The following is a 13,018-nucleotide window of genomic DNA, read 5'->3' as shown; positions in this document are numbered from 1 at the left end:
TGGGTCAAGGGGGAAACCCCCGGAAATTCTGACAATTTAGGTATTAATTAACCTTTTTATTTTAACTCTCTGTTTTATTTATAAATTCCCTCAAAACAATGGTATGGTCGGATAATTTAAAGATCAAAGTTTTCTAGATCTAATAACCCAGATATCTAAGTTTTCTAGAACGAGAAAAATTAGAAATCTGAGGTCTGAGTTTACCCGCCACCCTTAGAAAAATGTCACAGGTACACAGTGTGCAAATCCACATAGTAGGCCTAGTCCACAGTGTGGGTGTGGGTACTGTGACAAAAGTGTGTTTATAACGTTGAAAACAGTGAGAAATTCACATAGTGATCCACAATGTGCACACACTGTGTTCACAGTGAGTTTTTACACAAAAAAAACACAGTGTCAAATTCACATATTAGTTCACAGCGTGAACACATTGTGACCAAAGTATATACAGGAAAGACAGTGTGAAATTCACATAGGCCTAGTAGTCCACAGTGAAATACACTGTGACCACAGTAAGTTTTATACAGGAAACACAGTGTGAAATTAATAGTAGTCCTCAGTGTGAACACACATGTGACCATAGTGTGCTTTTACACAGAAAAAAAACACAGTGTGAAATTCACATGTAGCTCACAGTGTAAACACACTGTGGCCACAGTGTGTTCTTACACAGGAAACACATTCTGAAATTCACATAGTAGTCCATAGTGTGAACACACTGTGACGTCCAAAGTGTGTTTTTACATAGGAAACAGTAGTCTACCAGAAATACGGATTCTATTGGACAAAAATACAACAAATCATTTTATGATCTAAATATAAACCTAATTATGTGTTAAACAACATACAAAAGTTTACCAAATTAGGACCAACACAAAGGTAATTTTTATAACCAGTGTGTAGCAATATTTTTATCAGTAGACTTTCAATAATGTCTTGTTTATGATTGGTCAATTGTTAGGTCAACGTAGGTCATATCTTTTTGTTGGCGGAAGAGAGAGACCCGCGTGCCAGTTCGCGAGATTTGAGAGGACTACCGCATTACTCTGGTTTTGCAGGAATTACAGAGCTATTGGACATTGTCTGGAATCATGCTTACTGAATGAAACTTTTAATATAGGCCTATATTTCTACACCTATTTTAAGTGTAGAATGGAACTAGAGATGCACACTGATGTAGAAGTAGTAGAGTTACAATTATCGAGTCCTAGTCCACATATCAAGCGCCCTGAGCATCTTATGGATATGTGCGCTAAATAAAACTACACTATTACTATTAATATTATTACAATAAGGACAAATAAGTTCATGCCCTACTCAGGGGTGGCGCCAGGATTTGCCCGACCGGGGGTCAAGGTACCCGACGAGGGGCTGATGTCTTCCAAAGAGAACAAAGTTGGCGTGGTCGGGCGTCGCTCAAAATCTTTCGAAGGCGGTCCAAGGGGCAAGTCCCACATAAATATGGCAATTTGAGGGTTTCAAAGGCTTATATTTAATCGATTTTACAGTAAAAAAATATAATAATAATAATACATGATACCGGTAATAAATGTAGAAAATACTATATATTCATTCCCCCCCTCCCCCGAGGACGATTGTGGTTTTTCTCCCCGACCAAAAAACACTTTTATTGCGTGACACTGACAGACTTTACGTTAATCACTTCGTTGTAGTTACGAATAGCATACATAGGCCTTGTTTAGCTGAAAATGAAATAATCTTCGCTCCAAAAAAAAAAGTCGCTTTTACAGTAAAAAAATATAATAATAATAATACATGATACCGGTAATAAATGTAGAAAATACTATATATTCATTCCCCCCCTCCCCCGAGGACGATTGTGGTTTTTCTCCCCGACCAAAAAACACTTTTATTGCGTGACACTGACAGACTTTACGTTAATCACTTCGTTGTAGTTACGAATAGCATACATAGGCCTTGTTTAGCTGAAAATGAAATAATCTTCGCTCCAAAAAAAAAGTCGCTTGAGTCTTAACTGTTATTGTTTATCTTATTCATTCTTTTTAAATTATAGAGTTGGCGCATCGGTTATGGCTTGGACTCCCAACCTTGAGGGGTAATTATGGAATTCCCTCATGGGGCCTGAGTGTGTGTTCCATAAATGTGCTTGATCCAGTGCAGTGACCGGGGTAATAATGTAAGCGCATAGAGGTCTCAATATGCGCTTACATAATAATAAATATTATTATTATAAACATCAGACATACTTGGATGGCCCAAAATACATAGACCTAGACCTAACAATTAAGACTGTAACAGTCGACAACATGTCATGCATAACAATATGTCTCAATTAATGAAATTTCAATTCCTAAACCTCTTTATATTTGAGAAATTGTCGACAAATTTAGGGAGACCAGGGCAGGTTATCGGAAAATTTGCCTTCGATATTATAACGTGGTAACATAGGCGTCGGAAGAATGGAGACTCGCAATAGAGATCCACGGATGGGGATACAGGATTCTTGTTTGGCACTTATGAATGTCTGGAAATAGATGCTGGCAACCTAGAGCCTTTACCTCTTCCCTTCATGTGGCGGCCACAGTATATAAATTTAGCATGGATACAGGGTATATGTTGGAAATGTGGCACCTCTGGATGGCATCAAGTATCAGCTGATAAAGCTGTAGAAAACAATTAATATTGTTTAAAAAATTATTTCTTTCATTGCCATAACTAGATAAATTGAGTTGCTTATTCCTCCAAAAGTGCAAGAAACACGAACACATATGACTATAACATATATCAATTGTATTTACACGGTGTGGAGGGTATTCAGCTGAAATATAAACGATATGTAATAAATAAAACACAGGATACAATATGCTATGCAAATGGGCCTCCTATGCCTACACGTTAATAAACAATTTTAATTACATTTTCTTGCAAAGTCCAGTCTGGAACATCAAAGTATTTATCACGCTGTAGATGAATTACACAGTACTATGACTTGATTGTAAAAAAAAACCATAAGTATGCCTATGTGCTGTGTTTGCTTCTGGTAAGCCTTATATCGATTACACATTAATTTAGTTCCCGTATAGTGCCCACATCGTGTATAACCATGTGTTTTAGTAGCATATAGTTAAATCACAGTGTCTACATAGTGCACAACTATGTGTTTACTGTGTGAACACATAGTATTTCAAGGTGTGTTCACATTGTGTTTTTTCCTAGGGGAGAGGGGAGCCACATTGACGGGACGCACCGCATAGGGTCCAATCCACCAACCCCCGCAATAGCTGGGGTTTTTGTAAGACATTTTATAGATGCACTTCTGAATGACCAGAGATTCAACTCGTAAGAATACAAATTTTGAATATGATTGTCGTTGATTGGATTTCCCGTACGATTAAAAATCGTAACGGTACTGGATTGGTCTACAGGTGTTCGTGCTTCGAACAGGTCATTCAATTCATAGAAGAAGCCTTCTGATGAAGAAAGTGTACCTTTTTAGCAAAGGTTTGCCTAGGTCGAAACTAACTCCGGCTATATAAAATTGATTATATGATTGAAAAATATTAATCTTATTATTGTAGTAGTGATACTATGTACACGTTTAAATTATTGTTATTTATTTGTTAACGTCATTATATTTACATTTAAATTTAAATGTATTGTTGAAGTATAAATTACTATGTCCATGTAAAATTAACCTTATCTATTAAAATTGTATATTTTAAATAATATAGTAATAATAGGCACAGCTGAGGTTTAGCCTAGCCCTAGACGAGTGACTATATAAACATTATGGAGTGTATAAACATTATGGAAAATATGAATAAAAACGTAAAATTGTGAAAGAATAAAGGAAGGAGGAAGAATAGGAAAGAGATATGGAGCTGCTGAAATATTGCATTACGTTTTTGTAAACAATTTTGGGCACTTATCGTCAGAATTCTTATATTAATTAGGCCTAGGTCAAATAAATGAACATTGTATTATTACGTCCCAAAAATATTATTTAACGGTATACCTGCTTACCACCCCCCGCCACTTCCTTACCCTCCACCAGGTCACGTGTACTGTGTGGCAAATTCAGCCGAATACGTGACTCCAAAACTACTGAGCTAAGCATAAGTGATATACATGAATATGTTGCATTTTATGTGTATAAGAGACAGTATATATATATATATATCGGGAATTTAATGATATATAATGAAGCAACAAATATTGAAATATAAAACACCAGAGTACTGAACTGGATTTGAACATCGATTTTGATAAAATGAAATAGTTGTTTCAATACAATAAATATGAGTATGTTTAGTTGAAGTTAGTGTTAAAATATGTCTAAAAAAGGCCTAACAGTTGTTATCTTACCTTACACCTACGACTAAAATCCTTGTAGATTTCACTGACGTTCATGTTTTATAGTTTATAATTTTGTTCGAGAGCTTTTAATCTGACAAAGAATTTCTCACTCTATAAATTGGGCCTATCCCTACGGTACGTAAGGATAAACGGTAGTGAATTTGTTCCTCTAAAGAATATTCTCAACGGGGTGGGACGAAATCCGGCCATTGGGCATGAAATGTCAGGGTCCGGGATGTTAAATGGATTCACCAATGGACATCTTAGGGATCGAAAGTCATGTGACACGTCCGGCAGACCCAGCTTCGAGAAAACTGTGATATTTACGACGTAAGTAAAGATTTAAGAAAAGGAGGCCTTTTTTGTTTTATATAATTTTAGTATAAGGCCCAATAAAAAAAAATATTAGTTTATCAACCTATCTGAGGAGGAAACGTGATGAGAGAGGGAGGCTTTTTATTATTATTTTTTTTTATTATTATTTTTCTAAAGCCAAATACCACACATGGGTTGTTTGCTGGTTCATTAATATTCACAGTAGAATACATGATTGAGGAAATACAAACAATAGGTCTACTAACTACTTACTAAAACAATTGAAAAAAAAAATAAAAAAAATAATTGTTTTCCAAATTGGTTTTTTTTTTTTTTTTTTTTCAATACCGTTGAAGACATGGGCGCGAGGGTGATAAACTAATCATGTTTTTATTGGGCTTAACTAAATACTATTCTAGATATCTGAGTTTTCTAGATAAAAAAAAAAACAAATCTCTAAATTATTAGACCGGGGACTAACTAACACTGGGAGATAAGTAAAAAGGGGTTTGGTTGATGTAAAAGGGTTATACTTTTATTATCCCATACAATTTTCTGTTGGGTCCACAAAAAATGGGTCCACATTTTTAAAATGGGTCTAAATTATTCTGTTTTACGCAAAAAAATAGTCCGCTTTTTGAAAAAGGGGTCCAGGTTTCACATATTTTTAAGACACATGGGTCCACATTTTTCATATATTTTTGTGTAAAATGGGTCAACTTTTAAGAAAATGAATCCACATTATTTGAATTTACACGTAAATTAGGTCCACTGAGATATTGTTCTGCACTTTTTGAAAATCCTGGCAACGTATTGTAAAAGCATGAACATCTTCAACAACATACGAACCGGTTTTTTTTTTCTGTCTCCAAATGTCTGAGATGGCTGAGAGACTTGATTTCTTTGTGGTTTGCTAATCATTTGATACTTTATTTTTTCCTTTAGTATTCACTGACCTTCTCATATTAATTGAATTGTACACATCCGTGACAGTTGAATGACACTATTTGATTTTTTGTTTGTTTGTTTGTTTGTTTGCTAAATGATGTAAATAGTTTAACGGTCCCCAGTACGGGTGTCTTCCTGCGTGTTTTTAGTTGGCGCCCAAGAAAGAAGAAGAGAAATGGTCCTTGTGCTCTGAATGTACTGTATGGGTAATATGCTACTCCACTCACAATTCAGAAACACTGTTAAACATGTTTTTTTGCTATGAATGAACAAATTCAAGTAATAGTTTACTGCGACCTACCATTGGAAATAAATAGGCTAATTCATGCAGACACTGTAACCGAATAAGGAGAACTCATGCAGGTTCAGTGATTCAAAAGTACATAATTTCTATTGTACGTTTCTTAATATAGATTCACATGATATGATTAATGCAAGTAGCGTTTTCAAAAGGAAACTTCTAGCCATTAATTTAATTAGGAGTTCATCTTCAATCAAAAGATAAACACAACTGTGGATGAAGTCGCTTGGCAACCGACGATCGTGATAATGCGTTTAGGCCTGCGCAGTTACCAGTGCCCTAAATCAAGTGGGAGAGTAGGGGCACAACCTAAAGTCAAATGGGCTACAATGGGTAAGGAGCAGTGTAGAATGGAAGGTCATTTGGTCCTCCTGGAGAATGTTCGTTAGATACCCGATGCACTCCCCTGCGGCATTCTGAAAGGTCTGTTAAGCCTATGATGTGATTGTTTACCGTACCAATTCAAGTTTTCTTTCTCTGTTAACTGTAGGCCTACTGCTAGTTATGAAAATTCAGGCATTGTGCATACGACTTGAATCCCTAACGAATCCTTAAAAACGTAAATTAAAAAGTAAGTGGTATACCGTAACTGGTAATGAGAAATGAGGTGGAAGCGAATGCCATATAATTTAGAGGTATCGTTTATCTGTGTTTTCTTTCAAGTTTCATATAATATAAATTAGTACCGTCTTATTTACATAAACACATATTTAAAATGTGAGCATTTTCACAGGATATTCCGTTCAATGCGAACATTATCACAGACGTGTTCGAAATACATAATGTACCACGTCAGCTATATACCCGTTTTAAACGATCAATATTTATGCTAATGTTATCTTTTTTGAATGGCAAGTAAATACTGTAAAGTGGTTGTTATGATACAACGGTACGTTGCCTGATGTTTATAATATTTTTGCAAAATCGTTTAAATATAGGCCTATTGCCCAAATATGGCCGACGGTTCTTGATGGTAATATATCGATGAAAAAAAAAAACTTAAATTTTACATGGAATTAAACAGAAAAAAAAAATAACACGGCTAATTAGATTGTGTATGTAAATGATGTGTCTTTATTGTACACAATATGGTGTATAGCAGTTTCATTCCTGTGAATTAACCAACCGACGTATTTATAAATACCGTAATGCGTTTTCTTATAATTTCTCATTTTAATTCTTCACGACTTTTTCTTAAAATAAGAATAACCAACATTGTTTCTTAAAATGATTCTGAAACATTAGTAACATCAATATTATCTAGAACAGATTAAATATGTAAATATTATGCATCTTTTATCTGTTCATCTTTTGTTAATATCACGAAGGTGTTACGATGTACAGTATACCATTCTGTTGTAAATATGTCCTATCTAAACTTAAGAGATTATCTCTTAGAACAAATCATCCGTTACTCATGACTGTTGTGTCATTATGATGATGCTGCGATTACTCTAATTTGCTATACCAATAACCTCTTGTGAAATAACATTTGCACCCGATCATAGTAAATAAACAATGTCATCTACATTCAAATGCTTTCACTAAACTGTACATCAAGTTCGAAGCTTCTTCTAAGTACTATTTTTTAGTACTATGAATATGATTAGGATGGAAATTCCAACTACTAGGCTACAGTATTTTGAGTGTATGGTTAAAAGGAGGATTCTAATTGCCAGGCTAATAATAATAATAATAATAATAATAATAATAATAATAATAATAATAATAATAATAATAATATGATAGGACTAATAATATTATTATAAAGAAAATAATGCTGATAATGAATTGTATTCAGGATGACAATCATAATATTATTAGTATTGATAAAAATAATGTAAACTATTATGATTCTGTTACTTTTAACAAATACATTTTTCATTTTATTTTCAAGGTAACTTGATTGAATCTGAATTATAGTGACACTAAAATTGAGATTTCTATCATGAGTTAACTTAATGTTTTTTTTTTTTATAGAACCACATTATGGATATAAAGATCGGGAAGCTTATTTTTGATTGGTTGTTGCGATGCGGCGCATTTAAATGACGTGCTCGATGAATACGTAATGAGTTTTGTGGTGTTTATAATCTTGAATGACTGTAGAGAAGATGAGAAGAAAGTAAATGAAAATTGAAAAAAAAAGAGTCTCTTCACATTGCTGCCACAATCTGCCATGAAAGTTATTTTAACGATTATGATATTGTAATTAGAGCAATAATGTTCATAATTGTGAAAGTAGTCAACTCATAAGATAAATTCTCATACTTCAAATATGAACATATGTTCATACGGATCATTTTATGATACCGTACGTCGTAATGACGATATCGTACACCACAACATTGTCCGATCATTACGTATATCTATCAATATAAGCATTAAGATGTCTATCATCAGCAAACTGCTGTTGTAATTGATATATAAATTATTGATAAACTGCGTGATGTGACTCCCCTCTTTTCTGTGTATGTAAAACGATACACAAAGTATTACAGCACATAACTCTTCTTTGTCAGTTATGAGAGCTCAGTTGTGTAAAGCAGGCCTAACACGTGTAGGCCTAATGTGATTAGGGCCTAAATTACAGCCATATACTTTTTAGCCTATTTACTAAACAAGGCGGCAGGTCTTGCTTATCATTTTGACCCATTTTCTACCCCTCATGTTATACTTCTACCATAGGTCAGCTTTTACCCATCAGAACCAGGACAAAAGCCACAACATTATTTCTTACAAAAATATTCAAAATATAAATACAGTAACTCTGTAGAACAGAAAGCTAGATAAAATCAAGAGAAAAGTGAATGTATGCAACAAATTCCGTTTCTTTAGATATTTTATTGGCAATTTCCCAAAGCACATTGGATAAAGTGATTATCTCTTTTATCCATCCACAAAATTTAAATCAGAATAATCATGAGGAAATCTGCTTAAAATTATTGAACTTTTGGTCTACATTTTCAAATGTATTTTATACATTCTGGTTAGTATAACAAATAGAGTCTGTTTAATCAAAAACCAGTGATGAAACGTTTAGAGTTCACAACTTCTTTTTGACAAGTTGGTGCACAGCGTACCCTGTCAAATCAAAAATGTAAAACTTCCAGTTTGCATGTATTCAATGTGGTATTGCACATTTTCTAGGCTACATTTTAATATTTTGAAGGAATCCTATTGCTCAAATGAAACGCAGGAGACCCTGATTTGTATGTTCTTCGAAATTATTGTAGGTCGTAAGACAACATTTGTATAACAATATAGGCCAATAATGAGATTAATATCAATTAAAAATAATATGTTTTTGGTATAAGAAATGAAAAGAAACATGATGATTATAAATAGGCCTATTGTATTGATAAAACGGACAGTTAAAACAAAAATAAGAGATTCAAGATCGTATGGGTAAATGTGATTGAAATGACATGTTTGGTGTTTTACTGTATGTTTTATTTTATTAACCAAAAACCTTGGTAGTTTTGAAATGTCCACCGTATCTGTATAATAGGCTACTGTATTTAAAATCTCGCCCCTCGTGTCGTATTGCATAATCCAAATTAGTGCGCTTGTCCGCCTATTAAGAAAGGTTGTCAATGAAAATAATTAGGGTAAGTAAAGCTTAAAAGGAAACCAATGCGTTTTGACAGATAGTCTAGAAGCATATAGACAACCGGAGAGTTTAAGAGACACAATCCCAATACATTACTATCAACTCTGAGTTTCCGGAATAATGTTGTTCGTATTTCACTCTAGAGACGCCGTACTTAAAAGTGCACCAAATACTTAGTCATGTTTACAGCTAGAGATGTCGACAAGTGAAAGATGTTTTCTTTCACGTCAAATATTCCGAAGACTTTGTTGATAGAATATAGGCCTATCTACTTTGAAATAAAATGCCGAATGATCGATTTGTTGCTAGTCATTTAACTCGGCCTTACATAAGCATAAATTTGCTTGTTATGGACTCCTCTAAATAGCAGAAACATTAAACTTTCTGGCGCCATTTAAAAGGTTCGAGCAATAAACGGCCGTAATATAGTGAGGCAGTATTTTGTATGGTCCTTGCTTCGAAGATTTGATGGACGTGTGTTGGTCGCTAGTATTATTAAAGTTTAAGAGAATGAGGTAATTTCTAATTTTTTTATACGACATTTCACCAGATTCGATTTTTCCCTAAATACCGTAACTGTCTAATATCAAAAAGTGCTGGCGTGTTTTAAAAGGTTCATTTAATATAAACCCATAAACGACCAGTTGTTCCAAACCTACGTCATCGGATATATTCAAACGTTGCAAGAACAACAGTACTAAAGTCTCAAAAACCATCAATAATCTTATGGCTCTTAAATGCTAATAATTTCATTTCGGTATAAAGATATCCCATTCGGAGTTAACGACAGAATATTTCCCTTCTCTCATTCACTTTCATTATACAATATCACTGGAAAATCAATTGATTTCCAACTTATGAAAAGTCATATTTTAACTTAGTACTTCCTTTGTATAGCCTATATCAACACATCAAATAATTGCATATTATATCAGTAGAAATTGCTTTATGAAAAATCAAAATGAAAATCTCTCTGTGTGATTAATAATAATCCAATGTGTTAAGTATAAAGTTTGTCATTTTCTTATTTGTACTTTAAAAATAAAATTAATAATTATATGGTTCAACATGATATGCCGCATTAGGGTCGATGATATTGTAGGCCTTTTTAGGTCAAGTGCAAATTGCTACGGCATGGCACGATAAAGTCGTAAGGTGAATCTTAAAAATGATTATTTTGGCCGTGAACAAAAACGATAACGATAAAAATATGGATTTCACATTAGTGTGCATGCGTTTCCAGTACCGTATCGACTTTTGGTCCCGGTCTGGAGTGACGATGCCCAATGCTCCATTTCGATGTCAACTCTAATTCCATTTATACATTTTGAGGAAATAATGGAAGTGATTGTAAATATGTTAGACGCGAGTGGACGTGTCCATTAGGATTGAATGTTTAAAGGGAATAATAATAGGTCGAGTTATATTAAAGGCAAACAGTCAATCCGTAGAAATGTTCGCCTTCATTCAATAGGCCTAGAATTCTTTGCAGTTATTTTCAGTGGCGTATCCAGGGGTCTTGAACTGTCAGGTGGGGCGCTTAGGGGAAGTGATGTGGCTCAATTAGGTGAATATTAGGTGATGGGGTGATTTCTATCTGCTTCGAACATTTTTAATGGGGTTGGGGTGGCGACTGGGGGATTATCCCCTGGATACACCACTGTTTAATGTAGATGTAAAAATCATTAAACAACATTTTGAAAACCTCTGTTGTCGAACATACTCTAAAAACTTATTTTATTATATTAGATGAAAATATAAAACTTTGTTAGTTAAGATTTATTTAGTGGTCTGGTACTAAAGAACTCAGTTATAAATATTTGGCTAGACGTTGGAAAGTAGACATGTTTTGTTATTGCTGTCCACGTTATGTGTCCGTCTGTGTTGTTATAGCCATTTTGGATATTGTAAATATGCAATTTATTTACTAATCATTAGATAATTATTACTGATGAATTAAATGAAACCAGTCTAAAACTTTTGATATCTATTAGGACATCTGTATAAGGCAAGCAGGTGCACTTATTTTGACTCATAATTGGTAATTCAAGATATCGAGTGTTTTTCGATTTGAGTGTTGAAATCCTTGATTTGATAAATGCCTACAAAGACAACCCTTAGACACTCAAGAGGAATCATTGCCTAACAACCCGAAGATGTTTTCGTTTCACTTAATCTAGTTTATGGGACGGGCCTTGCACATTGAGGTTAAACATTTTTACCGAGACCTATCATGTTTAAAAAAAAAAAAAAAAAAAAAAAAAAAAACGCGTCGTAGGCTACCCTACCTAATTGCAATTTTATATATGAAAAGAAATTCATTGAAAGGTAGTCAATGATAAAAAAAATTAAATTGTTGAGCACACCACAGCATAAATATAGGAAGGCATCTAGCGGTCTGAATTTATGGTCTAGTAATCTTATTAAGGACGTTGATGCGCACACAAATAATTTCAAATAATATTTGATGCGTAGGTCATTAATAGCATATATGTTGAAACTTGCGGTACACCACGTAGGTAGTTCTGGTCATTAATAGTTTCAATAGTGTGTTTTACGTGGTCTTGAAGTGGTAGAGAACCATATTCCGTGACTGTCCTTGTGTGGAGTACCTACTTAAGACAACGATTAACATTAATTTATACTACTATAGTTAATATAAACCGAGAATTAAGAGAACAAGAAATTATAGATGAATGAGGAAAAAGAAGAGATAGCCTATCATCATAATTTGAATAAGGACCAAAAGTTTGTGACTATATGCAACCCAGACTCGTGCACAGATCGGGAAGAAATTTATCGTAGCACCATTCTTTTAATCGTCTTACATTATTGGCATTTTTAGAGTTCCTAATGTCCAGTTAAATATCATTTTAAAAAAAAAACAATTTTACGAATCTAAAAAATATTGGACGAGGACAAAAGTCACACATGTGGGAATTCTGTATTCAAATTACGTTAGCGCAATACAAGGAGTTGATAAATATTTAGTATATTCTATGTAAGTCAGCAGAACGTACCTCTTTGTGATTGTGGCTGATATAAAACTTATACTTACATATATATATATATAAACTATATACTTATATATATATATATAACTTGTGTTTTTATTCTAAAAGTAGGCCTATTAAACAATTTGAAATCATTAACGTAGGCCACCCGTCATTTAACTGTTATAAAAGCAAATATTTACATAAATTAATGTTTGTATTCCACTTAAGAAATGCTATTTTATATAATATAAGATTATTAAAACGGCGTGGTTGTGATGGCCTCGCAAATTCAAGACGTTTTTGATATACATCAGAGCTTTCACTTTGATGTGAAAGTTAGATAAGTGTAAAAACCAACATTCTATTTGAACTATCTACGAGACGTACATTTAAACTTTCACACTTGTTCGAATATTTCAGTGCACAGAACCGCTAGGTGGGGTGGGGAGCAGTACAGTTGATGTCACCAGACACCTACTAAACACTATACACTGTTTGCGGACAGTC

The sequence above is a fragment of the Anneissia japonica genome, unplaced genomic scaffold (genome assembly GCF_011630105.1).
Source record: "Anneissia japonica isolate Jap-2015-1 unplaced genomic scaffold, ASM1163010v1 scaffold9_len2422644_cov172, whole genome shotgun sequence".
In the NCBI taxonomy this organism is placed as follows: Eukaryota; Metazoa; Echinodermata; class Crinoidea; order Comatulida; family Comatulidae; genus Anneissia; species Anneissia japonica.
Note: the sequence above shows the minus strand (reverse complement) of the source record.